The sequence below is a fragment of the Prenolepis imparis genome, unplaced genomic scaffold, assembly GCF_030444845.1.
Source record: "Prenolepis imparis isolate NDT839.2.m4 unplaced genomic scaffold, iyPreImpa1.0 SCAF_9, whole genome shotgun sequence".
Taxonomy (NCBI): domain Eukaryota; kingdom Metazoa; phylum Arthropoda; class Insecta; order Hymenoptera; family Formicidae; genus Prenolepis; species Prenolepis imparis.
This window is the reverse complement of record NW_028141167.1, coordinates 3,028,648-3,045,854: the sequence shown is the minus strand read 5'-3', so window position 1 is coordinate 3,045,854 and position 17,207 is coordinate 3,028,648. Positions and strand designations below refer to the sequence as shown.

The window sequence follows — 17,207 nt, the reverse complement described above, 5'->3', positions numbered from 1 at the left end:
TTTGAGGATGAAAAAGACGCACATGTCGCCTATTCACGAGAATAAATAGAATTTTTCCAATAATGCTGGAAAATATAAAAAGATACAAGACATAAATAATACAATTTCGTTCAGATTGTATTCTTCTTTTTTTTTATTGCGAAGGTTAATTAAACGTCGCAGGGATTGGCATCGGTTAATCGAATTCCCTCGCAGTCGCGTTAGTCGATAATCGCGCACCCGATTACGAACGTTTCGGGACAAAGGAATTACGAAGTAAAGGAGCTATGCGAATCATTTCTAAGGGTGCAGTTAATCCGCGTCGGTAACGGCAGCCCTACAACGGAATCGCCTTAAAACGCCACCGGTAATTGGAACAGACGTCGGTCGATGAGACATGGGACGCTCGCGCGAGATGCAAGCGCAAGAAGGGGGTGAATGACTATACACAAGTGTGCCAGCGCGTGCTTATCTGCCAAGTTAAAAAGCAAGACAGTTTATAATTAACGCGAAACTCTCACGCGACTTCTTTAGCAAATGCACGTTCATTTATACACCATCTATATACGCTGCGAGCTTATCGATGTGCTTTATTTTCTCTAGTGCTTTCTCTCCCTCTCTCTCATTCTACATCTTATGTTTTCATAAAAGTATTTTTGCACAGGTGTCTTATATGTATACGAGATTTTCGAGATTGATATCGATAAGTGCAATCTATCATTGAACTGGATAATTATATTCCGATCCTTTGCACGGACTAATCAAATCTCGACGCGATCTAAAGTTTCTCATCAAAGTCTCATTCTATTTCTCACCCGTCCGTCTAGCGCGCACTAATCTAATCGCGATCTCCAATCGCATTTACCTGGCAACAATCGCTGAGAAACGGGCGCAAGGGCTTCGTGTGCAAGTGGCGGTTCTCCTCCTGTGCTTTTAAGCTCTCCGCGTCACGTGGCACTGCACAAGACGCACGAAACGATCACCAACTCCGATTCGCGCGCTGTCCTCCTCCTTCATCGATGGGGACCAGTTTGTTCCCGTATCTCGATCGATCTACCGAAGATCTCCCTCTTCGACCGAACCTTCGCGGAACGTGTCCCAACCCTTTCAGGCGCGCAACAACCCTCGCGAATATAAGCGGGACGAAGCGTGCGCGATAGCTTTCCGGAAATACCACGAGACCGCCGGTTCGGCGGTCGGCTGTAAACTGCCGAGTGCCGCGTGCGGCCACGGCACGCCACCGAGAGTGATAAATCCCCACTATCCACACCGAGCTAACCTGCCCCTTTCCCCTCGGCATTCCCCGCCGCCGGTTCGCTATACTACCCCTACGCGCTTTCCCCACTTTATCGCAAATGCCACCACCAACGACTACCCCTTACATTACCCCTCGCGTTTTCCCTCTCTCTCACTCTCTCTTCTTCCGTTCACCCCCTCGATCCTTCAACTATCTGCGCTCTATCGCACAATTTAACCCCCGCGCGAGGCGGATCACGCCGGATGTACCCCGATTCGGGATAGCGGTCGCACTCCAGTCGATTAGGCGGCGCGTTTAGAAAGCGAGTTATGAGCTCTCGATTTCCAGCGACGACGACGACGACGAAGAGGGTGCGGGGATGATCGACGGAAAGGGATGGAAGAGAGCGTGCCGCTACGACGGCCACGAAGCGAAGACGACGGCGTACGCGAGGGGGATATCGATTATGGTCCGCGCGTCGGTGTTTGTTTCTTTTTAATTTCGCGCCTGTCGACGTCCCGCGGCGGGTAAGAATCGACTTTGTCCGGAACCCGATAAGGGACGACGTGCGATCGTAATCACGGCCGAACGAGAGAGATTCAATTATCAGCGATTTATCATAATGAATGTGTAAGGGATCGATACTTTACCGTGCCGACTTAATCGCGACATACAATGTAGAGTGATTAAATGTGAAAAATGAAAAAATTGATTAGATTATTTGTGGTTCTCCATTATATGTAGATGGATCTTTTTCAAAATCGATATTTATCACATCAACGATATTATTACCTAACATTAATATAGTCAGTTTCGTATATATTAATTTTTGTGCAATCATAAATCTGTTTAGCGAATATATCATGTGATATAGGAAAGTAAATGACATTATAGATTTATATGAATTCCCGATATTTATTTCGTCTTGTACAAATAAATGCAAATAAAACTATCAAAAAATTACTTGCCAAGATTAGTAAAAAAATTTAATCTATTTATAGTAAATTATTATGGTTAATGTTTTGACAATTTTTTAATTTTTATAAATAAATACTGAAAACGATCTATAAATCTCTAAAGAAATTGCCTACCTACTAGAAACAACTTTAATGGTTTGATACCGATTAAACAATTCTCTCAATTGAAAATAAAATTAGTAAAATATTAGCATATAATAATCAATAACAAAATACATATTTTGACAACACTCATTTAGTTATTAATTTTGATATTATTAATAACAATATTTATTACAGTCTGAAATAAATCTTTTCTGTGAGAAACTGAATGTGTAATGTAAGCACAAAGTACGTAACATATATGTGAGAAATGATAGATTACAATATTATCATAATTATGAATCGATGAATAGATTGACAGCAAGTTTCTCCCCTCCCGTAAGATCCTACTAAAGGACGATCACTCTCGTGAAATAGGTGTGGAGGATTAACCTCCGGTGTGGCGCGTCTCGCTCAACGGGATATCCCTAGAATTGCCCCTACGAATTTCATCCCCCACCGATCCATCTACACGCGAGCCGACGCAGGGGTGGCACATCCCTACCGCGTGTCCACGATCCCCACTAAGCGGACACGCGTCCGCCACCCCTACGAAGCCACACCTCCCATTACAAAAATTACACCGGTCGCTGATTTAGTGTTCTGCGCCGATTCACGGTGGAGCACGAGGGGGTGAGAGGGACGACAAAGAATAGAGGGGAAGGGAGAAGAGGTTGAGGGAGGTGAGCAAGGAGCCGCGAGGGTGAGCGGCGCCGGGTAGGGACGTAAGTAATGAAAGGGTTGCCGCCGGCTTCGAGAATCACGGAATCATTCGCCAGATTAAATTAGAAAGGCTACGACCTTTTTTCCACTCCCATATACCGGGACCGATGAAATGGATTAAGCCATGCTTATCGTCGCCGCCATTGTCGATGGTCTCTTTTAATTACCGGCTAATTTATGACATTGGGCCTATCACAACCACGGGAAGTCTAGGTTACGCGTCTCGGGAAGTAGTGTTATCAGAAAAAAAATCGCGATCTTATCCGACTTCACGCGCTAACATTACTCTCCCCGCGTTAATCTCAGCGACATTATCAGAAAAAATAGAAGTAGCTTCTATATTTTCAACGGCACTCCTGTAAAAAATTCGGTGTCTTACACTGAATAGTCTAAAGAGTAATAAGATAAGTTTCAAGTTTTCTCGGCGAATCTTTTTCAAATCCGAGGTTTAGTTAGGGAGTTAATATTGTAAATTAAAGAGAGTGAGAGAGATAGAGAGAGTATTACGGCGAATAAGTTTTGAGAGTGTAAATAGGTAATAAAACTTCATTTGCCAATTAATCTCAGATGCACTTTACTTTAACAGAAATTTCATTGGCGACTTAATTACCGAGTTATTGAATGCTGTAAATTAAAAACGCACTTTGAGATATTTAATATTGAGAAGATTGAGAAAAGCTATGGAAGAAAAAAAAATACAACCTGTATTCTGATTTTCATCAAACAGATATCAACTCCAGAGTCAACTCGGCAGAATCCAGAAAGAGAGAAAGTGCGCGATACTCTGTATACAATACACTGTCGCAGATCCAAAATCGTTATACGATCTTCGATAATAGTTCTCCCACGAGTATCGCGAGACGCGCATTTCCAAAGTCTGCCGTTCTCCGTTCGAAGGAGAAAGCGAAATGCGAGAGAGCTCTGAAATTGCAAGGAGTCAGACAGAGGCAGAAAAGTGAGAGAGCGAAAGGAAGATATGGACAGGAGGGAGGAAAAGTGGTATGTGTGTGTAGAATGAAGGGCAAGAGTGGAACGGGATGGAGAAGAGGGCGGAAGAGGGGGATGGGGAGCGTACTAATCACTTCTACGGACTTTAATGGAGGTTTTCTGTACGCCGTCTACTTTGTCCACGACTTATACTACTTCGAACCCCGTTGGAGCTCGGCGCGGAGCATTTGATAGAAAAAGCGGGCGGAAAGTAGCGTTACGTGTATTAAACTAAGCGGCATTCTCTCTTTCTCTCTCTCTCTCTCTTTTTCTCTCGCTAACTGACCGCCGCACTCGCGATGCCCTTATCTCGCGAAAAAGCATTTAACGCGTCGAGCTGGCAGAACGATAAATTCCGCGTTAAACTTGAAGAAGGAGACATACGCGCAATATTAGCAAAAATCTATATAATTATAATAGGAGCCGAATTTAGATATTTTTTTTTAAAAATATTATCGGAATTTGGACTCAAGATAAGAGAGAGTCGATGAAAAAAAAAATATTTTATGGAGCGGTAGTAATTTTAAATTACATATCTTGTAACATTCTCTGATATAATATTTTCAGTCTATATATAATCTTGCACATTTTATGTGCGTGAATTATCTTATCTTTTACGAAAGGCTGTGGAAACACTCGCCCATACCTCGGGGACCCGAAATATTCTAAAAATCCGACGCTCTCATCTGTCTCTCGCACCTGCGCGCGCGCAAATAACCGCCGGGGGATGCTGCGGATTTGGAATGACGCAGCCCGACAGCATCGACGCTCGCGCGGCGCAGATACTAAGAGCTTTTCTGGAAGAGCAGGGCTCCATTAGCCGACTCGCCTGTCTTCTGAGTCCATTACAAGATGAGCCGCCATCCTCCCGAATGACCTTCCCCACCCACCCCGCCTTTCCAACTCCCTCACTAACACGTCGCGATCTACACACATTGCTCGTAGATACGCAAACTCACTAGTAGTTTGCTCTCCCACACTCTCCCTCTCTCTCTCCTTATATATATATCACGCCAGACCGTAAACACGATGCAATTTAAAAGATCAATCCGGTTCTTCGATATAAAAGATGGCTTCGCGTTCCTGAAAAGTCGACGAATGTGTACGAGCATCGACCGCACTCAAATTTTGCACGGGATCATTTTTTTTCCTTTTAAACTCTCCACATGCATAAGCGATGTTTTCGCAAAAAGTCTCCCTCTCTTATTTATAAATAATAATATACCGTTTATGTTTATAATTTGCGTTAATATTTAATTTAATTTCAATTAATTTCAATTAAAATCGTCAGTTTCTTTTGAATTTTATATATGTACGAGTTGTTTATTCGTAAAAATTTACTTTGTCCAAAAAGCGTTACAAACTACCTTATTATTCGTAACGGAATGAGCCGGTCGCGAAACACGACGGACAAGATCTCTTTCCCTGGCGCATTATTCGCGATAGAGTATGCGGGAAAGCGAGAAGACAAACAGAGAGGGAAAGAAAGAGAGAGAGAGTAGTCAAACGTAGAAGAGAGGAGAGATGCCATGCCAGATGTACTTAAACTAAGAGCGCCGCTCCGCCGCGGCGCGTCCCCTGATTTATTCACTCCGTGAAATTTTTACTCCCTCCGCACCGGGCCACCGCGAGAGCCTTCGCTGCCCCAAACCGACATACGTCTTTTGGAGTTGCTATGCGCGCGAGGCATCACCACGGGCCATCCCGAGACTTTTTCGGATAGAGCTTGCCGCCGCGTCTCCCGCGAGGTATTTCCTGAGCCGGCATTACTTTTCAAATAAAGTAAAATCCGTCGAAATTTGCTACGTTTCTGCCGCGCTCTGACTACGATCCATTTCGGGTAACGCATTAATATTTGAATGTATCCTCTGGAAGATATTAAATTTATTCATGATACTGTTTTTCAGTATACATGAAGGAAAAATTATCTCGAAAATATATGATGAAATTCTTTTACATAAGCATTATAAAAAATTACTTTTATTATCGATAAAACATCTTGTATAGTTCTGTTTTATTTATTTCATTCTACGGAGGAACACACGAGCAAAGAATAAGTGAAGAATAAACGAAAAACAAGTGAGTTCCCCAAAGAATAAGTATGACTGTTCAAATGTAAGCTCCGCGTTCACAAATGCTCCGCGCAAGCAGCAGCTAGTCTGTCCTTCCGGCAATCACTTACCGGCTAATGCATTACTTGCGAGAGTATATACGAGCACTCACGCGATTACATACTCGCCAAGTATCTGCGTCGCATCGTGGATTCTTAATCGCGGTATCATTGCGATGCGCGATTCCGGATCGCAAAGATCTTCGAAGCTGATTAATCGCTGCGAAATATAACGATGCCAATATTTTTTTGATCGACGTAAAATTTTCCCAGAAATCGAAAAAGGGAGGCTCGAGATTCGAGTGCACCTTGCCTCGTCGGGATCACGAGTGCGAATCGCGAAACGCGGAATAATGGAGCATCGAAAGTATTTGCGAGACAATAATGAATAAATTGTTGAACGCGCGTCTGTACACACATATACACATTTAAAGAGAAAGAGAGCGACCGAAAAGCCAGGCAGACAGACGGGCGGGCAAGCATGTGGGCGGCTGGATATTGCTTAGCCCGCGAGACTAGAGAGAGAAAGCTCTCTTTTCCTATATTATTCTCCCCCAACCTCTTCAGATCTCGTTCAGCGACTGCGCCGAGTGCCGCGCGAGCGTTCAAGTGCCGTAAATTCGGGTTACTTTGTTCCACACAGGCGTATTTGCGGACGGTTCCGTCCCATAACAGAAGAATAAGGTTCCGTCAATTATAATCTAAATCCAACTGTTCTTCGATAATTCCTAATCGATCGCTTTCTCCGTGATTCGCGAAGAGAGGGCAAACGTCGAACGTCATTAAACGAAATCGGCGGAAGGTGAATTCAACGCAATCGCAAAACCGATTACTTTGACGAATCTGAATTTGCACGGCGCGATTACGAATTTCTGGCTCAATCGCGGCAGGATTATAGGTGTCGAAACGCAAAGCTAATACGATTCGTCTGCTTCGACGCGGGATTATACGCACGTTCGAAGCCATCGGCAGTCGAGGCAGGTAACTCGCCACGCCTCCAGTATGAACGAGATACCGGCCCATACCCCAACATCGCCTGCCGGCAATAATTGCTTTATTGACATTAATAAAACGAGCTGGATACCGACGGCTATGTCATCGTGAGCCCCATAAACGTCCGTCTGTTGCGTGCACACGTGTATATACTCACTTTCTCGTACAGGAAATTAATTTAATTAAACACAGGGGGGTTGAAGATTTCTATACTTTAACGTTGCAACGTTCTAATTGTTTTAATCTACACATATTGCATATCGAGATTTAAAAAAAATACGTATTAAAGTTTATTATTAATTTTTTCTCAGAAACGTAACCGATTAAATTACAAGCTATATCGGATCAAAATCCCGAGTATTATTGCAAAATTTCAAGTATGATAACATTATCAGGTAACATATCAAATAACATCCTCATAACACTCAAATGTCACCAGATGCAGCTACAAGCCAGACAATAAAGACCGCCGGCGAGGAGAAGGGTGAAGGGAGGATGATGCCGCAGGCCCTCCGTCGCGAGGGAGCGAAAGGTCGGCGCGGTAACCGACGGTTGCAAAGGGGGTCGAAAGAGGGTGGAGGGTGAGGGGGGCAGGAGGGGACCGACGATATTTCACCGGTTTCGCGTGCAGGCGAACTTTAATAATATTCGTTCCATCAGGTATGGCCGGCCTCATATTAAGTCGGTCCGCGCGAACGAGGCGCCGCCGGAGCGGCGGAATATGATGAGTGGAGGGCGAAGGGTAAAGAGAAGAGAGAAAAGAGGACGCGTGAGGTGGCACGAGGTGGAAGAAAAGAACGAGAAGGGAAGAGGGGGAGGAAGGTGAAGAGTGGAGAGAAGGGTCGAGGGTGGTAGAGAAGCGGCCGAAGAGGGTGGACGGGCAGGCAGGGTGGGCACAGAATGAGACGTGTAATAAAGTGAGTTTTTAATTTCCACCAGTGCCGGTGGTTGGCCCTCTTCCTCCCCCTTCCTCCCTCGCGGGTAGGGGGTTAGGAGCCCACGGGTTCGCTCCGTTGCCCCATGCCCCGGACTCTCGCGGCCTGTCGGCTAGTATTACTAGATAAATCACCCAACAGGCAATAACCGCCCGTCCATCCCCCTCCCCCTCCCCTCTAGCACCGCGGTCTCGTTCACCAACTCGCTACCCACCTTCGGATCTCTGCCACCGACAGTACTGATACGCGACCGTTCGACGTTAAGCGCCGCGACGGATGCAGCTCTCGGAGAAAGCGAGATTTCACGCTTTCGGCCGACACAATCTGGACAAACTTAACCCTCGATTACAGCCCAGTTAATGAAAGTTGGATTCTCACGGGACAATCCCATATAATTTGGACATTAAATTATAGTTTTTATAATTTTATATATCCGAAGTTATACATATTCAATTATATATATTAATCAATCTGTTCCTATATTAATTTTTTCAAGTGTGGAATTTACGAAAGAATTGTTTTTTAACTTCATATTTGATTTAAAAATTATAAAATAATGTTATATGAATTTAAAAATAGTTAACTATTTGTGCTTCGCACTCGAAATATAAATTTCTTCGACGAGAAGTAATCTTCGATCCCAAGAATGAAGGAGAGCGCGGAATCGATTTAGTTTCACTTTTAACCCGCTGAGACTTTGTAGATATACATATACAAGTTATGTTATGACACGTGTGTCCCAAAGTAATCGCCATAACACTCCTCCTGTGCACAGAACGTAAGATCTTCGTTTTCGTCGCGCTTATGGTAATCAACCTCTCCGCAAACGTTTGCGTTTAGTGTTTTACGTCGTCGGATTATACGCTGCGAAGACACGGTAGCTGCGAGAGGGCATAATGACGCTTAGACGATCAGACGATAATAAACGCAATAGCATTACCATAATTATGGCAACATCATTAACCGATGCGACATTAACCTGCTGCCAGTATAATGCGCGCACAAATTTAGACATATACATACAGCTGTTATTCTCAAGTGGACGAGATGACATTTTTTATAATCGCAACATATTAATCTTCCTTTTCAGCGCGCGTTGACGACGATTAATATTTAAAGGGCGCGACCTCTCTTAATTCGTGCTGGAAGACGCGACGATAACACATTCGAGACTTATCGAGATGATATTATATTTACAGACGGATTTTTTGCGCAGCGTACACAACGCGACACGGTCGTGCGGGACCGTAAAATTTTGTCAGGACGCAAGTCTTCCGCCCTCCTGTGCGCGGAGCTCCCGCAGGACAACCTGAGAAAATACAAAAAGTCCCCCGGGGGAAACGTTACGGCTGGCGCTCGTAAGTTTACCGTCGTCGACAAATTAATGTTCTCGGATTACGGAAGCGGGCCGCAGGGAAAGATTTCCGTCGAGGACCGTCGAAGCCGTTTTCAAAATTTACTTTAAGCCGCGCGGCTACATCCGCTATTTTCCGTTCCGTCTCGCCTGCTGGGAGCTTCGATTCGCTCTCTCGCGCGTTATTGCGAACGTCTCGCCTTTCGGCGACATTTCCCTCGTTTCGACCGTCTAAAGTAAAATATAAACGGATCAGTTTTGTAAGAATTCTCGTCCATGAAACATTTAAAAATTAATATCAAATCGATCAACGGTGATAGCATATAATTATAATATAATGTAATAGTATTCAAGTTATTGATTATTATGTTATTCGTTAAGGTGACTGTTAATCTAATATTTGCTACATAATACTGTGAACACAAATAATGGCATTTTACATTAAAATAGAATTTAATTTAATAAATTTAATAAATTATTTTTAAATTTAAATTGACACGATAATCGGTTATAGGCCAGAATAACGGCGTGGATTAACGACCTTAATGCGGCACTTCCTGCCTACGGTGGTCATGCGTATGAGACCGCGGTCTGGCAACTTGACTCTGAACTTGCTTGAGAAACCAGAGAAAACATCTGGAACGTATCTCCCGCGCGCTATCCTCCTCTCGTCTTACTCCCTTGTTTTCTCTCTCACGGTCTGTCTGTTTTCGCTTTCTTCTTGCCGTTTACGACACCGATACAAGTTAAAATTACATCGTCATAATAGTACATACACGAATAATGCACACAAAAATGTCTTACTACATTAATTTACGCACATTTCGGAGCATATATGCATTTCTCACATATGCTTCGATGCGTTATTCATGTGTTAAGGTATTTTTGTCCCTGTGTATATAAGAACCAACACATTTTACATTATATATAGATACAGAATATTTTGAGAATTTTTGTTGCATGCATTTGATATAAAAAATTCTAAATTATAATTGAGAATTCTAAAAATCTGTAACTCTCCCTTATGAGTGTTTATTAAATTGTTTTTTAAAAAATTTGTAACTTTTAACGTTATTCCATTTTATTATTTTAATTATAAATTTTAATTATAAATTCCACATTTACTATTTTTTTAATTATAAATTTCGACAAAAGAGTGAGATATCGCGCGAATTGCAATGAAATTTTTGTCGAGGAAAATCGGCTGCAAATTACACGTGGAATCCGCGTACGGAAGAAAGCGCGATAATTCCAGGGCCACACCACTATGCCACGGCCCAATTTTCAGCTCGGCACGCCTTTCATCCCTGATCTCGGGAAGCGCTCACAATCGCTCATTAACAGATTTCTTCGCGGCGCCGCGCCGGCAGCGAATTAAATCGCATCGGTGCCGCGGATTGCATTCAGGTCGGTCGGTGCACGTCGACACATTCATCGGGGTGCATTTAAATAAAAAGACGATAGCCGAACTCCCCGTTCGCCCGGGCGATATATCTCGCACGGGACAAAATCGGGTTGGTTGGTTGGTTTCCAGAACTGGAAATCCAGAAGGGAGGGAGGAGGGGAGGATGGATGAAGGGGATTGAGACAGCGGGGAGGGGAACCGGAGGGGTCAAATGGCGGGCAGAATGCGCGGTGATTGCTGAAGGGCCGCATAATTGCACCCTTTGTGGTGCAATCAACGGCGCAACTTGGACGGCGCCTACGTCTATCGGCCCTCGTCCCCTTTCCCTCTCGTCACCCTTCCCCTCGCCCTCTCTTTATCATTCTCGTCCCTCGTATTAACGGGGGCGTCATCAGCGGCGATCCGATCGTTCCTTAAATATCGCGGCAGTTATCGCTAAATACACTCACCCGGCTACCGTCGCGAGCGTCACGGATTTTTGGAATTCCGTTCTCGCTCCTGCACGGCCTTGCGGAGATGAAGATTATGTGCACATTGATAAACGATAAGCGATGAGGCGGGAGATGTGAGCGGTAAAATGGATGAGCTCGAGCTTATTAAACAATATAAGCGCGCGCGCGTGGAATTACTCACATAAATTACATATTATTATATAAAGAATGTTTCCAATTAGTTGACAAATTTCGGCAATATATTGAGGAGAATCTGTATCCCCTAAAAGTATATAAAGAAAATTATAATTTCTATTAACATTACAATTTCCGCCAAATTTCCTCTGGAATATTCTCATTATAATTTAAATTGAAGAATATCATTATTCGATATATTTTTTTAACAAAAAAAGTAAAATAAAAGAGCGAAGTTTAAACATTTTTATTTCTCATTAGAGATCTTTAAAAATAAAATATATTTTTCAAAAAGAATTTATCAAAGATTGAAAAGAATTGACATATATAAAAATAACCTTATCTCTTCCGCTTATAACTACTATTCACAGTTTGCAGTTCATTGTTCATCCACTCGCCAATATGCAACGCGGTCAAAACGAGACGGCCATCGTGAAAGGTCGAGCGAGATTTTCGTATCGCGAGGACAACCGCAACACGGCACAATAGAAAGTAATGCGTCTCGCTCAGTAAAATTTATACGCTATTCAACCCGCGCACAAACGTCGGTAAATTCCGTTGAATTAACCATCGCCAGGCGCGGGTATCGGGGAAGAGCGACTAAGCGGTTCCACGGAACGATTCACGTACTCGATTTCTCTCATTCGCGTTCGCCGTTAATGCCGTTCCAATCCTGGAAACCTGTCGAATTTTATCGGATTCGAATTCACGGTATCTACACCGTACGTAAAAATAGTATCTAAATTTCTGATAAATAATCTGACGAAATTAATTACTTTCGAAAATAAAATTAAGATCGGAGTTTTTTCGATTCGACTCTATATGGGAGTGATCAATACAAGACCTTCCTTACATTATTTTTCAACTATTTTTCGTTTCATCCTTATGAAGTACCATATACGATGGAAATGACAGGGTTCTTGCAAACTGTACGCGGCGTTGCCACGGCTCCCGATTTTAATCGCTCGATTTAATGAGGCGGTAAAAGAGAGAGAGAGAGAGAGGGATCGGGATCGGGATACAAAGTGGAACGCGGACAATTAGACGGAAAAGGCTGGCGTCTCGGTATCCGGCAAGACGACTGCGCAAGAACTGGTCGATCTTGAGACATCCTGCGAAAGCGCACCACGTGTTGTTCCCGCGTTCAAGTATGTTTATTTCGATGCAGGCTTCGCTTTTATCGCGTCCGTCTATTAATTTAGAATCCTGCCTCAGCGTCATCAGCAATGAGAGCAATGTTTAGCACAAACGAACGGTGGAGCAATCCTACCTCCTCGCGCTCCGGGATTTTACTTCCACATGGTAAAGTGCCTACGCGTATGACGCGCATCCGGTGAACGAATTCGCGCGATTGAGGATCACTGGAGCTTGAGACTGGCGACACGACGATGCCATTACCGCGTCGACCTTCTCTCACACCCTCAACCTCTCCATTCTTCCCTCCCTCCTTCCTCCTCTCTCTCTTTCTCTGTCGCTTTTCTACTCCCATCTCTCTCTCCTAGTTTCTACTCCCTATCTCTCTTTCTCCAATACTCGTGCCGTGTCGTCCTTTTCGTCTTTCATCTTGTCCGTGCACCGCAAGTCTTGAATTATACAGACAGCGCTACTTAAAATAATACACCCGGTACAAACTGAACATCAACGCTAAAACCTGTCGTTTTCTGTAAGCTGGAATTATGGAAATTCCGTCGTGGCCGTTAGTAGTGTCCCTCTTTCCTTCAGCTACCCTCTCCGCCTCCCTTCGCAAAAAAGCACGGACGAGGCAGAAATAACGCACTAATTTTGTGTTTTCAGAAAAGACTGATGCGGACAAGACGGCGGTATAAACAGGCAGATTGCGACGTGCGAAACTTTAAGGTAAGTTATTATTTAATAGTACATTGCATGTATATAGCGAAAAAAGTATCTGTAGAAAAGAAACCAACTTGCAATATGCAATTTTCAATAGAACCTGCGATTCAGAGTATCTTCATAAAATACACGATAGGTAGAGAGTATCATCATTTATTTATCCAGAATATCGCGATAATATTCCTAAAATTGCAAAGATCGAAATTGATGTGAACACAAGACACGCTCGCGCAATCGAGAAAAAGCGCACGACGCATTTATAATGAAAAATATACAATTTCACGAAATTTTTCTTTTTTTTTTTTCCTCGACACTCTTTTCATCTGCGGCTTATAGAATACTATAGTAGGTGCCGCGCGCGCGATACTTCCGTAAAGTATCGTAAGAGTTTGTAGATAGAAAATCGGGAATCGCGAGGAGAAAGAGAAAGAGAGAGGGAGAGCGGTGGCTAATAAAAGACTCGCTTAATTAGAATCTTCGTTAAGAGGCCACGCGTAAGTCCTCCCCTCGCCCCTCGGATCCCGCTTCTCCTTCGTCCTCCATGGCCGACCGAGAGAGAGATCGCCGAGAGGTAAAAACGTAAGAACTATTTTCATTAAACTCGGCGAGTTCTCGCTGCAAAAGTCTTCCGCTTTTGTAGACGAGTGCCGAGTGGCCGCACGTAAAGAGATTAAGCCGATGGAAACACGGATGGCTAAAGGGGTACAGGGCGGGGAGGGAAAGAGGAACCCGCGCAGGGGGTATGTTTCGTTATTAATTCGCTCTTATTAATTCCACTCGAGAGATCCGAATGGAATGGCATATTCGACGCCGCACGTTGTCGTCGAATCGATTCTCGACCCTCCTCTCTTCACCCTCGTCCCCCTTTCCCCCGCAGCTGGCATTTCCCTCCTGATGACTTCAATTCGGATCGTTAACGCTGATTTCCGTTAAATTGCCGTACAAAAGAATTTTTCTCGAGGAGTAGAACGAGGCCAGGATTCTTAAATGACCCGCATGAATCGACGATCGGTCGTTTTTCGGTATGGTGCCGATCTACGCGTTCGCTAATCTAAAATTGTAATCCGTTTTTACTTTATATTCGACAATCTTCGAGAATTCCCACCCTTCTCCCGGTGCTTTTTACATTACCGTTTTGCATTATATTTTATCGTTTTTATTTTCTATTAACATTTACTATTTTAATCGGAGATTGTCTTCGTCGAAAGAGAGAGGACATCATTGCATTATTTATGGGAAAAAATGTAAATGCGATTCATAAACGGGCAAAATTGAGTCGCAACAAAGAAACGCGACGAAGAATCGGTATCTTTTCGACACGCGCGGACGGCGGAACCTTCTTTCAAGTGTTCGGTCCGCCAAAGCTCGATTTTCCGTACGTTACGTTACGTACGTAACATCGCGGCCGAGTTATTTCAATGAGCCGTATCGTAGGAGTAGAGAACGGCGGCGGACAGACGCGAGGAATGGGGAACCGACGACGCGGCGCGGCGCGGCGCAGTCACTGATTTAACGCGAGACAATTGAATCTAATTACGACCGTCGCGGCAGCCAGTGATACTCAATCCCGCCCATTCCGCGTCGCGGTTTTTTTCCCCCTCAGCTCTCTCTCTCTCTCTCTCTTTCTAATTCTCTATCGGAGTCGATATTGCGCCAACGCTGAGCTCCACGGCAACGGTAATATTTTTCCCCGGCCCGTCAATTTTCTTCTCCATTATGGATAACTATTAAAAGACTTGGTAACGGCACATGCTAAGCCGCGAGATTGAAAACGAGACTGTAAGTCTTTAATGAGATTCAGTATCTAAATTTCCATCGGATATACATTACGTGCTTTGATGAAAGATATTAAATTAAACTTGAATTTTTTTTTAATTATTATTAAAACGTTAATGGAACCTGTAATGCGTGTGGGCTAAGAATCTTATACGATTCGACGCGAACCCTTTGATTAATCGATAACTCGCGGCGGAGATCAGAGATTATGATTAAATGTATATATCTATACTAGAGATAGACTGAACGATGACCTGTGTTAATGTGACACGTTAAACGGCGACACACATGTGTAACGAGGTGAATATTGCGCAAAAATGAGCGAGGACGATTACATTATGCTCCGCGCGGAACAGACGTTAACGATTCGCATTACGATTCTCCAGTGTCTCGCATTAGCGACGTTAACGCGCCGTGGTATAATAACGTGTATTGCGATCTCTCGCACACAACCGGTCTGATGGTCGACGCGCACCACTGGTTGCTCCGTCGGGGCGCCAACCGCGCGCGTCGTCGGGCGCCCCCGGCTGTTCATTAGAGGCCGCATTGTCCGCTAACTAAGTACAGACACAGCCCTATCCGCAGCCCTCGGCCAACCTACTGATCTCCGAGGGCTCTCGTGCCCCCTCGCGACTATAGACTGCACGTAGAATCTCTTCCAGTCCTCGCAGTTGCTGCTCTATGGAGCTTCGTGTTCCCCGTTCCAATCTGCGAACCTTTGAGGTTCGAGTAGCAACGCACTTGAATCCCAGCCTGGCTAATGCGATGCAGGTAGTTCCGTTCCCTTCTACAGCGATTACATACTTAACCAGGTACCAATTTGCCATCTTCGATAACGTTACGTTATTTCTTTGGGTCACTTATATGAAACTATTCTTTTTTTTTATTTTAAAATGTTTATTGCCTCGTGTTGCAAAAACTTTTTTTTCGCAAATGATATATGCTAATGGGAAATCTTTAATTTATTTCAAAAATAGATATTTTCATAATTTAAAACTAAATTATTGAAAAAGTATATTACGAATATACATAAAATAAATATGATGTAAAATTTTCAATCAAGTAGAAATCGGAGTGGTTTTAATTGATTTCTTTCCTTCTAGCTAAAAACCTTCCAACGTTTTTCTCCCGAATATGGGAACTTGTATTTCTCTAATAACCATAGTCACAGTACGGAGCTTTAATGCGGGCTGTCAATCCGGTAAGAGCCGGAACATGTTCTTTTCAGCCGTCCCATCTTACATTATCGCGCTATTATTATTTTATCTTCTACAGTAGCTTTTATCTTTTTTCTCTCTCTCTTTTGCCCCGCTTGCGCTGTGTCTGGTGGCTCGCACTGCTCGACAAACCACTTTCACCCACTCTCATCCCCCGTCCCTTCGTCTTTTCCCATCCGCTCTTGCCGACACATCCATCCCCGGTATCTCACACTCCGCCGCCACTCGATTCAGCCTCGCCGCGACGCCACGCCACGTTCGATTTCCACGCGAGAGAGGACGACGACGCTGCCGCTGCAGAACGTCGCGCAAAGTGCCGGTCGAAGAGTCTCCCTTACTATACTTCGCCCGGCAGGATCGGTTTTTGTGCACTCAACGATAGTGGAAGTTTACTGTCGCCCGTGATACGTCGACTCGACGTACATTTCAGCTATAGCTATCACGGGCGGGGAGGCTCTTCCATCGGAATGCATTTTGCTTGATGGAAACAATCAATCGGATTAGGCGCGTCTGTCGCGAAACAAGTTTATTTGGATCCATTAGGGATTACGATTTAAACATTCACGGAAGAAAGATACGAAAGGGAAATTAATGATGTCTGAGGATACATGATTAGGAAATGACAAATTGTTCGCGTTTGCTTTACGGATGAATTGCCTAAATGCGAAAGAATTAAATCAAAGAGAAAGAAAGCAATTTTTTTTTAACTTCTCTGTCATCGGCTACGTCTTAACGAAGTAATAAAAGCGTCGCGATTGACAATTTATGAAAACGTGAACAATATTAATTAACGTCGATTTATCCTTTAGACTTACGATATTTCTTAAAAGCGCGTGCACCGATATATAATAACGCGTGTCCAGCTTGGCAGACTTGATTGGTCAGAATAGGTGGAAGCTTTTCAACGCGCGCGAATACACGAACACGACAAGCTGACGAAGGGAAGAACACACGTA

The 17,207-nt window shown here is 43.8% G+C and overlaps 2 protein-coding genes across 3 annotated transcripts in view; one reads left to right on the top strand and one right to left on the bottom strand.

Annotated features, from left to right (window-relative positions):
* The window catches only part of LOC145940633 (uncharacterized), a 211,464-nt gene that overhangs the window by 154,999 nt on the left and 39,258 nt on the right, over positions 1–17,207 (top strand). Inside the window, exon 4 of the transcript XR_014426052.1 lies at positions 13,202–13,264. The gene's annotated coding sequence lies outside the window, so the exon portion shown is untranslated. The remainder of the gene's footprint in view (positions 1–13,201; positions 13,265–17,207) is intronic.
* The window catches only part of LOC145940630 (LIM domain only protein 3), a 55,219-nt gene that overhangs the window by 21,584 nt on the left and 16,428 nt on the right, over positions 1–17,207 (bottom strand). Inside the window, exon 1 of one of the 2 annotated variants that reach the window (XM_083045984.1) lies at positions 845–1,201. The exons of the other annotated variant lie outside the window; for it this stretch is intronic. The gene's annotated coding sequence lies outside the window, so the exon portion shown is untranslated. Of the gene's footprint in view, positions 1–844; positions 1,202–17,207 lie in introns of those variants that run through there. 2 annotated transcript variants of the gene reach the window in all.